Genomic DNA, 12012 nt, shown 5'->3' with positions numbered 1-12012 from the left:
CTTTTTGTTTTGTTTCACTTTCGAATGGTTCACTAATGTAATCCGTGTTTGGCTTTGCCTGACGCAGCGGAAACAGATACATTCAATTTATTGCTGCATTAAGGAAGTTTTGTACGCAATGGAATTGGGATTCGTTCTACAAGATCTTGCCCTACCCCGAGCAGTGATGTACCGTATATAATCACCGCCGGAGGCCGAAGCAAACAAGCATATATAGAATTATTTTAAAATGTACATTCATTTATTTTGTTTTACATATAGTTATATTAAAAAAGTCCTACATTCACAAACAGAGTAAGTATAATACTCCTTTCATTTCTAAATATTAGTGTGTGTTTTTGAACACAGTACAAACACAAGCATTTGTATACACACACATACACCCAGTCCTATGAATACACACATATCATATCCCTATGAGCATCTTCGAAAGACTAAGCCGTCATATTATCTTAAGATTTACGAAATCATCGTAGACGACTCGTCGTCAATGGAAACGTCTCCTTCCATTCTGAAATAAATCCATAAATAGATACGAACAACGGGATTTAAACCCTGATGAGTTGGGAATAACACATTCCCTCTAACCATTCAAAGCCAGGTTGGTTCATCTAAATATTACTGTTTTTTAAACATTTCAATATGCACTACATATGAATATATATATAGACGTATTTTAAAGTGGTAATAACCCCATTGGTGTATGAACTTGTTTCAGATGTGCACTTTAGTGTTTGAACTTACAAAATACATTAAACTGGTTTCATAACTTGGTATGGACGTCACGGCCGGTCTTGAGTTTTCAGGGGCCCGGGGCGAAACTATACTCCGGGCCCTTCGGGTCTTTAGTATAAATGTCTAACTAGTAAAGATAATATATAAATATAATTTTATTAAATAAAACAACTAAGTATATCTCAGTGTGCATATTCCATAACGTACATATTACCTTTAAAAATTTCTCCTAACATTTTTGGATGCAAAATCACTAATGATAGTATCAATATCAATTTCATCAAGCATTTTCTTCTCAATGCATAAAGTAGCCAAGCCATTTAATCTCTCTTGCTACATTGTAGATCTCAAGTAGTTCTTCAATAATTTCAACTTTGAGAAACTTCTTTCAGCTGATGCCACAGTTACACGCATAGTAAAAAGAATCCGATATGCAATAGAAATATTGGGGTAACAATCTGCTTCTCGAACAAACTCGAAAATCTTCATAGCAGACATTGCTCTATCGGGCAAAGTTGACTGCATAACAGTTAACTCAGAAATCAGATCATATAAATCAACATCAGATGAACCACTTGAGGAGAATGAACTTGCAAATTTAGTGCAACTCTCTTTGAGTTCACAATGATCCAATGACTTCAAGGTTGTTGAACTCATTAAAAATCCAAAATATTTTTGAATGATTCAAGTTCTTCAAATCTGATTTTTAGCGAAGTCGCCGCCTTAACCATGACCAAAAAATAATTGACTTTAAAGTCCTTCTCAGCTTCGAACATTGCTTCATCATTGTCATCTTCATCAAATTGTTTCTTCCTAGAAACACGACGCTTTACCGGAAATGATGGCTCGACACCCATTTCAGCTGCAATTTCTTTGGCAGTTATCACACTAAAATCAAACCCTTCCTCTCTATAAGTGTCGAAATAAGTCCTCATACCATCTATGTGCGTTAAGGCAGCCTCAATGCACATGGATGGTGATTGCAACTTGCTGCTCACTGTATCTACAACAAATAGAATTTCATGCCAAATGACCATGCCAAGTATGAACTCATAGCTGCCAAGCACATCAAACAAATTTTTTGCATCACTCCTATCCTTGGGTTCGGTACCACTATCTTCACTTAACTCAAGTAGGGCAGATCTTATGTTAGGAGCTTGAAATCTAATTGCTTTAACACTTTTGATCCGACTCTCCCAGCGAGTATTGCTCAAAGATTTCACAGTTAAATCTTTCACATGGCTAACAAAAACTTTCCATCTTTTGGTAGAACCACTAAATAGTACATATATACGTTGCACAATTCCGAAGAAAGAAACAGCCTTACCGCAAGATTTAGCCATATCACAAAGAGTGAGATTGAGGCTGTGGCAAGCACATGGCATATACAAAGCTCTTGGATTTACCCCAAGCAACCGATTTTGCACCCCCTTGTATTTTCCTTTCATGTTGGATCCATTGTCATAACCTTGTCCCCTAATGTCGTCAATATTAAGATCGAATGACTTCATAGAATCAACCAATACATTGAAAATTCCCAAACCAGATGTGTCATCCACTACCAAGAAACCAAGAAAGTACTCCATAATTTGTATTTTTCTGTCAGACATATGAACACATCGAACCAATAAACTCATTTGTTCTTGATGACTCACATCTGGGGTACAATCTAGGATAACAGTGAAATATTTGGCCACTTTGACAATCTTGATGATAGAATTTCTAATGTCAACAGTCATAAGAGAAATCAACTCATTCTGAATTTTATGGCTAAGATAATGGTAATGAATATCTTTATTTTGAATACGCCTAAGATGATCTTGCATTACCAAATCAAATTCTGCAACCATCTCCACACAAGCTAAGAAATTGCCATTGGAATCATCATAAAGTTGCTCGCTGGATCCTCTAAACGCCAAATTACGCTTACCAAGAAATATCACAATGACAACTATTCTTAATAAAACTTGCCTTATGCGTTCCTTCTCCTTTGTGATTTGGAGCTGTATCTCTTTGTCAATTGTCTCATGCTTGCTTAGTCTGATTCTCGGTTCATTCCAAGAGTTCATGTTGGTAATGTGGTCGACACTAGCTTCATGTTCTTTGAGTCTTTCACTAATATGCTGCCAATCACAAAAACCATCATGCCCCAATGCACTCTTGCATTTATCGAAATTGAAAATTTTACAACAAAACAAAACACTTTATTTGCTTGTTTTGAAAAAAAACTAACCATCTCCTGTCACGCACCTCTCCATTGCTCATTTTTCTTGAGTAATGGTTGTATGAAAAATGTCGTGAAGTTTCATCCAAAGGATATTTAGTCCTTTCCTCTTCCCTTTTAGGCCCCTTTTCCACTAATATATCCCTCGCTTTGTTATCAAGACTACCCCAATTGATTGGATCATAAATATCCACAGTAATAACCGGTTCCTCATCAACACTAGCAGATTCTGCCGCTGATAAATTAAATATAGGATCATGATCACTCACATTGGTATCATCCATGTCGATGTCAACATCGTCTTCTGTAGGAGTATGGCCATCATCTTCCCGATTGACATTATTTTGGTCATCCGCAAGAACTATCGCCAACTCCTCTGGATTTCTTGAAGTGCTCGTCTTGCTCTTATAATATCTAAAAATGGATCCACTCAATGCCTCTTTCTCCTCATCTTGCTGCTGCTTCTTTTTTCTTTTAAAACTTTCGGATGGATACTTTCTACCCGAACCCGACATGACCTTGCTGAAATTGAAAGGAACAATTAGCTTTTACAATTAGCACAAATCTAATTAAAATATTAGACTGCAGATTTCTTGATTTGCAGACCCGCACCTGCTTATATTTCTGATTTGGGAAGATGCAAATATTAGATGCGATTTCTAAACCAAGAGATCAATACGGACAATATAACTATATAAGATTTCTGAACCTACAGAGTACAGACCCGTTGGCTGTTGCTTGACTGGTTCGAGACAGTCAGACAGGGCCGGCAAAGGGCGCCGCGCAGGCTGCAGACGCCAGACGGCAAGGACCAGACGGCGAGACGGCGAGTCGGCGTTTAGACGAAGAACAGAGAGGCACCTGGGGTCAGCTTATCAGCGATAGAAACGCAGCCTACGCAGGACCTGCCAAACAAAGGTCTGACGAAGATCCAAAAGAAAAGGAAACTGAAACCGAAAATCAAGCGATTTGTTTCACGTATTATGTCCTGAGTCCTGACTTGCCTTTCACGTATTAGCTTGTTCTTCTCGTGGTCGGACGCTCGGTCAGTCGGCCTGTACCTATACGAGGAAATCGTGGCATGTACCGTGATCTCAGGCCTGCGTGATCTACAAGACTTTTGGGGGCTGTCCTGTGCTGTATGTATGATCCACAAGCTAAGAAATCTTCATATATATATACATGTACCTGATACCTAGCAGGGGGCCCTTGACTTTTGGGGGCCCGGGGCAGCCGCACCGTCCCGTCCCCCCCCCCCCCGGGCCGGCCCTGATGGACGTGCAAATACGGTTCACAATAGATTTGTATATGTCCACCACAATGATGAGGCGCGCCAGTCTGGCAAGGAGCTCACTAGTCAGCGACCGAACGAGAGGGAGGAGAACGTGGGGCCTAGTTTTTATGAACCCCCCGCACCCCCCAAATAATTTTTCGTTTACAAAAAAGTTCTCGGATATAAACAACACAACTTGTACAAAAATAAAAAGCTGGTCAAACAGGGTTCGAACCCACGATCTGTCGCTGGCTTGTGGGCGTGCCTAGCTACTAGACAAAATGAAGTACATGACTGAACATATTGAATACTTTAGATACTAAGTCCCATCAACATAAATGATGATATTTATTTCAGAAAAAGGAACTGGGTCAATGATTCAAACCTACACTCTAAGGCCAAATAGCGGCCACAAATACCAATCCAACCCACAAAATGTAATATTGCAAAGTATAGTTTCTCTTTATAACATAATGTGTTCGTGTGGGTAAAACGACTGCTGTGCGGCCCATTTTCAACGTGTTAATTTTTTCTATTTCATTTTTTTATAGAATACATACACTATAATGATGTGTTATAAATAATACACACACAGTCAAAATAAAACACATTTATATTTTTCATATAATTTCGTAAAATATATACATAATAACTAAACAAATATCAACACTATTAAATTACTATAATTAAGAATGTATTTTTTAAAATTTAAAAGTGATATAAATTCAATAAAATATTAAATTATTTTTTGAAAGTTATGTATATTTAAATAAATTCTTATATAATTTTCAATTTTCCATGTTTGTAATAAAATATTCATGTATTATATAAAGTTTTCATGCTTTAAGAAAATGTTTGTATCGTCTTAAAATTTATATAGCATATAAAGGTTTGTGTGTATTAAAAAAAAGAGCATAGTGCGCCTTCAAATTGTAGATCGTCACATGAATAATATTTGAATAATACCACATTTTTTTACTTAGTATGTATTTCAAAATAATGTTTTAAAATACAGTAACATGTAAAAATCTAAATTATATTTCTTATACAATCGTAAATAGTACTTATACCTTAGAAACATGAGACCTTTTGGTTGGAGTAGTATCCGAGGCTGCTATATAACCAGTGATCGGATGTATGAGTCACAAATCCGGCACTATATTTTGTTGGATTAAATACCTTTAATTTATGCTGTTTTGCATAGTGTGTATAAAGCAGATGAATCATTTTAAGATACGGCGTGTAAATGTTCGATTGGCTAGCCATGCTTGTATGATAACTGCAAGTCAGGAGTTCGAACCCCCAGCAGACAAGTTTTAATTTATTTTTTCTTTAAGAGGGCCTATTTATAAGAAAATAATAATTCTAGGTGTTTTTTCAAAAATGATCGCATGGCATATTTCCTTACGTCTAATCGTTGATAGCGGACCACAGGGCACACTAGAACGCCGCGTCAGCATTCTGGACGTATATAGATGAGATTTGAACTGTATTTGCACGTCCATGTCAAGTTATGAAACCAGTTAGATGTATTTTTTAAATTCAGACACTAAAGTAAACTTCCATGACAACTTCAAGCACCATCATTGTGTTTACCTCTATTTTAAAGTATAGATTCACTTATTTCATTACATATGTAGTTTATGTTAAAATCTCTGCAAAGACGACTTATATTTAGGAACGGAGACCAGTTCCATCTTTCTACTTTGTAGATACATACATCTACGAGACATAAAAATGTGGCCACTATCAAGCTCGGGGGAAACCATAGGTACGGGTGCACTATCTTATTGCTATTCCTTTCTGAATGACTATCTTATCGCTCGCGGTGCCCCCCGGTTTTAGCTTGAAAGATGTTGAAGTTTCTGTTAGTTTGGCATCACCACTTTTGGCTTGAATTTGGTAGGTTTACTTGTGTTGTAAGCTCTTTACCGGCCGAGCATCCATTTTCTCTATGTTCCGGACACCATACGCACGTCTATCAGCGTTTGTTTCATGTGTTGTATCCCTATATATTCTTTCTACTCCTTCTATCAACTAGTAGCCTTGCACGTGCACACACGTCTCTATAAGACATATCTTATGATTCAGTTGAGTTACACTTTTTTGATTTTACATACACAATAGATAGTATATAGTACAGACATATAGTGTGTCATTTATTTTTAGTTTGGCTAATCTGTGAGCACCTGGCATAAACACCAAGGGAAACACGGCATTGCAGCCACAAACTAATGGTTGAACATTACACCTTCGTAACCATGTCATGTTTAGGCTTCAGATGATTCTTTTCCTTTTCAAAAATATGCCTGAATGACTATGAACAGACAATGATCGAGCCGTCGTAGTATCATCAACCTCAACATCCACATCATTGTGGTCCAGGGGAAAATATCACAAAATTCAATACAAAACTCATAAACCGGCGCTAATCATCATGGGCAAAAAAAGTACAGACAGTAATGCCACAAAAAAATCGAAACCAAACTGACCAAAACATTTGGTAATGTGGTGTTCCAATTGTCAGGAGAGAACCTCTGGTGTTCTTTTATGTTCAAAAGAATCATTTTCATCATCTACCATCTTAACCTTGTAGACCAAGCACCCGGATTAGCTCATTTCGCATCAAACAGAATAAACCATTATCATCGTCTAGCATCATAGATGGTAGTTCCAATATATATTCTCCAATGAACTCTAGCCTGGAAACGATCAACTACATCAGGATATCCTACTCTTACTAACCAAGATCAGAATATCATCCAAACCAACATCTTAACTTCTCAATGGTGAAAATAGAAGAAAAACATGAACAAATTCAAGCATGAAGATGACTACATAATAAAGACCTCCAAGTTAGTAGCACCTATGAAGAGATGGTTGAAAATCTTAAGAGGTTGTCACAATGAAAATTATGAAAGATAATAAATAAAAAGGAAAGGTTGCAGCAGCAGCATTAGTATATAATTATAGTGGTCAATTGTCCATGAGTACATATGTGGAAACCATATATATATTAAATAAAAAAGAAAGTTTGCAATAGCAGCATTGGTTTCTTAATCTCATCTCAGCATGTTCTCATCTCGTTTTCATGCCAGTATCTTCATCTCTTCACGCCTGTTTTGAATTCAGGGAGCAAAAAAATGACCACAAACAGAGTGAGATGCATGATAGATCGCACCTCCACACCATTGTAATGTCCGCCTTGCTGATGCCACTGGCCTGGACAGGAGGTTTATCCTGCTCGGCCGACGCCGGCCTGACCAAGTAGGACGTCTGCAACAATGTAATGGCTCCTGGCTGAAGATGGCTCACAGTATAACTCTTTTGCTACCCACCATGGTATTGGAAGTATTGTTATTTCCTTTTTGATGTGTCCATGCCATCTATTGCGTTAACTCGGAAAAACAAGGAGAAGTTAAAAGGAAAATTCTACTACAAAGCAAATGCTGCTACACCCGAGTAACTTTTAAAAATACATAATTATATACCGGAAAACCAGATCATTCCTTTTAGGAATGTGTCATTCATGCCCTTCTTCCACCCTGACTTCACCGGGTTCATCTTCGTGCACATAGTCGCCATGTGAAAGTAGCAATTAGTGTTTATCATAGCAGGCAAAACCAATTTATTTTTCTAACGGAGAAATGCCCTCGGAAATAAAACTTAATAATTCAGAATGAATGTGCAGACTATCAACAATACAGCTGAAATGTCACACAGAACCAAAAGTAAAATTGCATTCTTAGGTTTAATCTAGACCAGTTAACTGTGGCTCCAAGATGATCACACGCGTACATTGGAAAGAATACTCACCCACTGAATTCGCCACCGCCCACCTTATCGAGTTGGTGGGTGTGTGTGGGTGTACAACCTGGGGCGTAATCGAACCACCATCTTGTTTTTCTCACAAATCCAAAAATGTATACGAAGTTTAGAACCACACTGATCCAGCTAAAGCAAATGGAGGGTAGAAGAAACTCGATTGCAAGAGCAGAATCCGCCATGCCTGGTCCAATAAAAAGAGATCAGAGTGTTCACCTACAGGAGAAAATGCCCCCATCGCACCCCATCTGAATCCCATCCAGTACCACACGTGAGAAAACACCCAAACAAAATAGGCAACACATTGACCCTACGATTGTTGTGCCTAATCGTAGAGTACAACATTACGATAGAGTATAGCGCGATTGTACTCACCGGAGAGGAAGAACTATGGCATCAACGATTTCCATGGCAATTTTCACTTCTTGTGATCCTTTTGTACATCTCCTCGAGAAAGCATGCATGTTACTCTAATGGTGATGAAGATGGACATGACTTGGAGATCTGCAGAAGGAGAAGAGACGCGGCACTGAAGAGCTTCAAGATGAACAACAACTGAGGGACTTTGAGACGAACAACATCGGATAGATCTCGTGCCCCAGATCAGACGCCGCCGGCCCTGTGAGGGGTGATTGTGCTACCGCCTTTCTTCCCTCGACCCCCCTCTCTCTTCTCTCCATCTGTAGTTCTTGCGATCCCTCCTGAAGCCTTCTTCCCTGTGGTCCGTGTCTGTAGCGAGGAGGAGGTGGAGGAGAAAGGAAGTCGCCCCCTTCTCTATCTCTTCTCGATCTGTGTCTCCCGATTTGGTCGGGCCGGCGTCGATCCGGTGGAGACGGTCGGTGTCGATCTGGCGAAGGGAGAGCGTATGGCGTCGGGAGTTGAGGGCTGAGGCATGGGGAGGCCGGCGGTGACCAAGGTGAGATGTGAGTGGTGGCAACCAGTGGAGGGCAGCGAGCCGGGTCTGCGGGTGAGATGGGCGACGCAACGGCGGCCCTCCATGGGGAGAGAGGGACAGGAGGTGGGGGGAGGGAATGACCGGATCAAGCGTGATGCACAGGGTTAGTACTGACGTGGGTGGAAGAAGGGCACGAGCGTGGGTGCACAGGCAGAGTTTTCGTCCGCCTCGGCTAATTGCTAAACGTACTTTCGATGAGGTTAGTTGTTATGTTAACGGTTAGATTTAAACGAATGGATTTGATCATGAGGTTGTAATTGCTTTGTGTTATTATGTATACATTAGACGGGGTGTGTTTAGAAAAGAAAATGTTTGAGGCTGTAATTGCTTTGTGTTATTGTGTGTACATTAGACGGGGTGTGTTTAGAAAAGAAAATGTTTGATTGTTTATCTCCCCTAATAATAAACCACGGATCGCTTCTGCCGTACGTCGCTGGCGGTTTTGCAAAAAAGTCCTTATATTTTCGGCTATTCAACCCGCGGTCCTTACGTGAGTTAAAAAACGTTTCATTTTTGCGTGAACCCCCTCGTCCGTCCGTAGTAGTACCCCAGAGCCAGAGCCAGAGCCAGAGCGCCCACGAACAACGCGGGCATCGCGATGACGACCTCGGGACGACGACCTCGTCCCCGGTGAACACGGCGGCGTGCTCGGCCTCGTCGGCGACCTCGTGCACGGCGGGGTTCACCCCGAGCCCCTGCAGCAGCCGCTTCACCACGTGGCTGAGGCAGCACCCGCGCCTCCCCACCACCAGCACCGGGCTCTCCGCCACCGCCCGCTTCACCGCCTCCCCGTCGTCGCCCCTCGCCGGCGCGCCCTCCTGGCCGCCCGCGCCCTCGACCTCGGCCTGCTCGGACCGCGAGCTCCCACCCCACCATGGACCCCGTATCCGCCGCGTCCCACCTTGAGGCGCCCTCCTGGCCGCCCGCGCCCTCGGCCTTGGCCTGCTCGGACCGCGAGCTCCCACCCCACCATGGACCCCGTCTCCGCCGCGTCCCACCTTGAGGAGAAGAACCCCTACTGGGACCCGAGCAGTCCTGCCGCGAACAAGGCGACTTTTACCCAGCCTCCTCTTGGCGTCGGCCTTGGCGAAGAACTCGGCCCACTCCTCTGTCAGGACGAACACCGGCTCCTCCTCCTCATCCCCCCACTCTTCCTCCTGCCCGACGAGGTAAACTTCCTCTCCTCGCTCCGCCCGCGGCGCCGGCTCCTCCGCGTCCCCGCTGCCTCTCCCTGCAGCACGGCGAGGGGTCCTTCCGCCGCGGTCGCGGGCAGGGCAGCGAGTGGGGAGGAGGAACCGATGTGTGCTGGTGGTGGTGGTGGGCACATGGGGCGGCGGCGGGGAGAAGGTGGGTGGCGTGGTGGCAGAGGTGGATGTGGATGCGGTGGTGGTGGCCGCGGTCGAGGCGGAGGTGGAGCCGGTGGTGGTGGTGGTGTGGTGGTTGCGGCGGATCCATGGTGCCTGCTCTGTTTCTCGAGCCCCCGCTCTGTTTGCGACGGCAGCGCTCCTGCCGTGTGTATCTTTATCTTTACCTCTATAGGGTCATGTTTTCCTTTGCTATTGTGTTTACTGCCGTATTGGTGTCACAAGCAAATGGGTGAACTGCCCTCATTGTTGTTTCTGTTGTAACTCATCCCACATAAATTAAAACTTTAAAAGAAACTCCTTCCGTCCAAAAATAGATGTCTTACATTTAACATTATAATTAACATTTATTAAAATTAATGCCGCATAATGATAAAACATGTAGATTTTGCATTTTTTTTTAGCCCGGTGCAACGCACGGGCATCTGTACTAATTAGTAGTAACAGATGAAACGGTACACAAGCTTTAGAAGAAGAAGAAAATATGATCACTGCAATTGAGACGCGTACTCCCACTCGACTGTCAACCTGTATGTAACATCATGCCACGCTTTGCTCTGTCTGGTCCAGTCCGGTAGTAAAAGCGCGGTCGTGACTCGTGAACATTCAGGCTCGCTGCACATGCCTGCGATCGAGTGGTTTAAGGTGGCATTCATAGAGGGGGGCGGACCACATAATTTACGGACGCGCCCATCCCACACACACACCTGCAGGCTCGCAGCATGCGCGCCGTGCCATTTAATCTGCTGCCTGCTGCCTGCTGATGATGCAGATGGCGACCCAAAGCTGGTACGAGAAAGGAGAAAGGTTTCTGCTAACTGCATATGCTGCGGTTGCCCGCCCTCTTTGCGGATCTTGGCAAAGCAAAGCACCTGGCTCTGGCTGGATCCACACCAGAGCTGGTGGTGGTTGAGTTTCCAGCTGCAGCGATCGGCCGCTTCGAGCCCGGCTCTGCTGCTGCCTTTCTCTCTTGCGGTCTTGCCAGAGGAAGGCAACCCGGCCGGGAAAGGAAGGGAATGAAGCCGTCCGTCCGTCCGTCCGTTGCCTAGGATGGATGAGTTATTTTAACCCAGTATTCAGTAGAGCTACTAGTACTTACTAGCTACTCCCGTTCCTAAATATAAGTCTTTCTAGAGATTTCATTAATAGACTACATACGGATGTATATAGACATACTTTAGAATATAAATTCATTCATTTTGCTCCGTATGTAGACACCTAGTGAAATGTCTTAAAAGACTTATATTTAGGTACGGAGGGAGTAGTACTAAGACCGATGTGCCGAATGGCATTGCTCTCGCAGGAAGAGATTAATTTGGGAGCTCTTTTACGGTACCCTGGATGAAATATCAGCCGTCAAATCTTACTTAACGAACGGTGACGAGTGAGTTATACTGCCCAGTTCGAGAGATGTCGTGAACGGTATAGCGTGCACTGCGCGGCTCGAGTCCTCCAGCATAGACGTGGCGAGGGCATTTTGGAAAGAAAAAAAAACAGCCGCCCGCGAGGCCGCGAAGGCCAGTTTGGCCCATTCCACCCCATCCTGTCCCTCCCAGTTCGTTCCCCACCACGCTCACACTCGCTAGGGTTCCGGCCGCCGCCGTTGTGCGTTGCCCTTCCGCCCCCTACTCATCGT

The 12012-nt window shown here is 43.1% G+C and overlaps 1 pseudogene; it reads right to left on the bottom strand.

The window, feature by feature from the left end:
* Positions 1–9519: 9519 nt before the first annotated feature.
* LOC123441908 lies at positions 9520–10467 on the bottom strand (annotated as a pseudogene).
* Positions 10468–12012: the final 1545 nt, after the last annotated feature.

Source organism: Hordeum vulgare, chromosome 3H (assembly GCF_904849725.1).
Source record: "Hordeum vulgare subsp. vulgare chromosome 3H, MorexV3_pseudomolecules_assembly, whole genome shotgun sequence".
Taxonomy (NCBI): Eukaryota; Viridiplantae; Streptophyta; class Magnoliopsida; order Poales; family Poaceae; genus Hordeum; species Hordeum vulgare.
The sequence above is the reverse complement of the archived record's forward strand: the minus strand, read 5'-3'. Positions and strand labels throughout refer to the sequence as shown.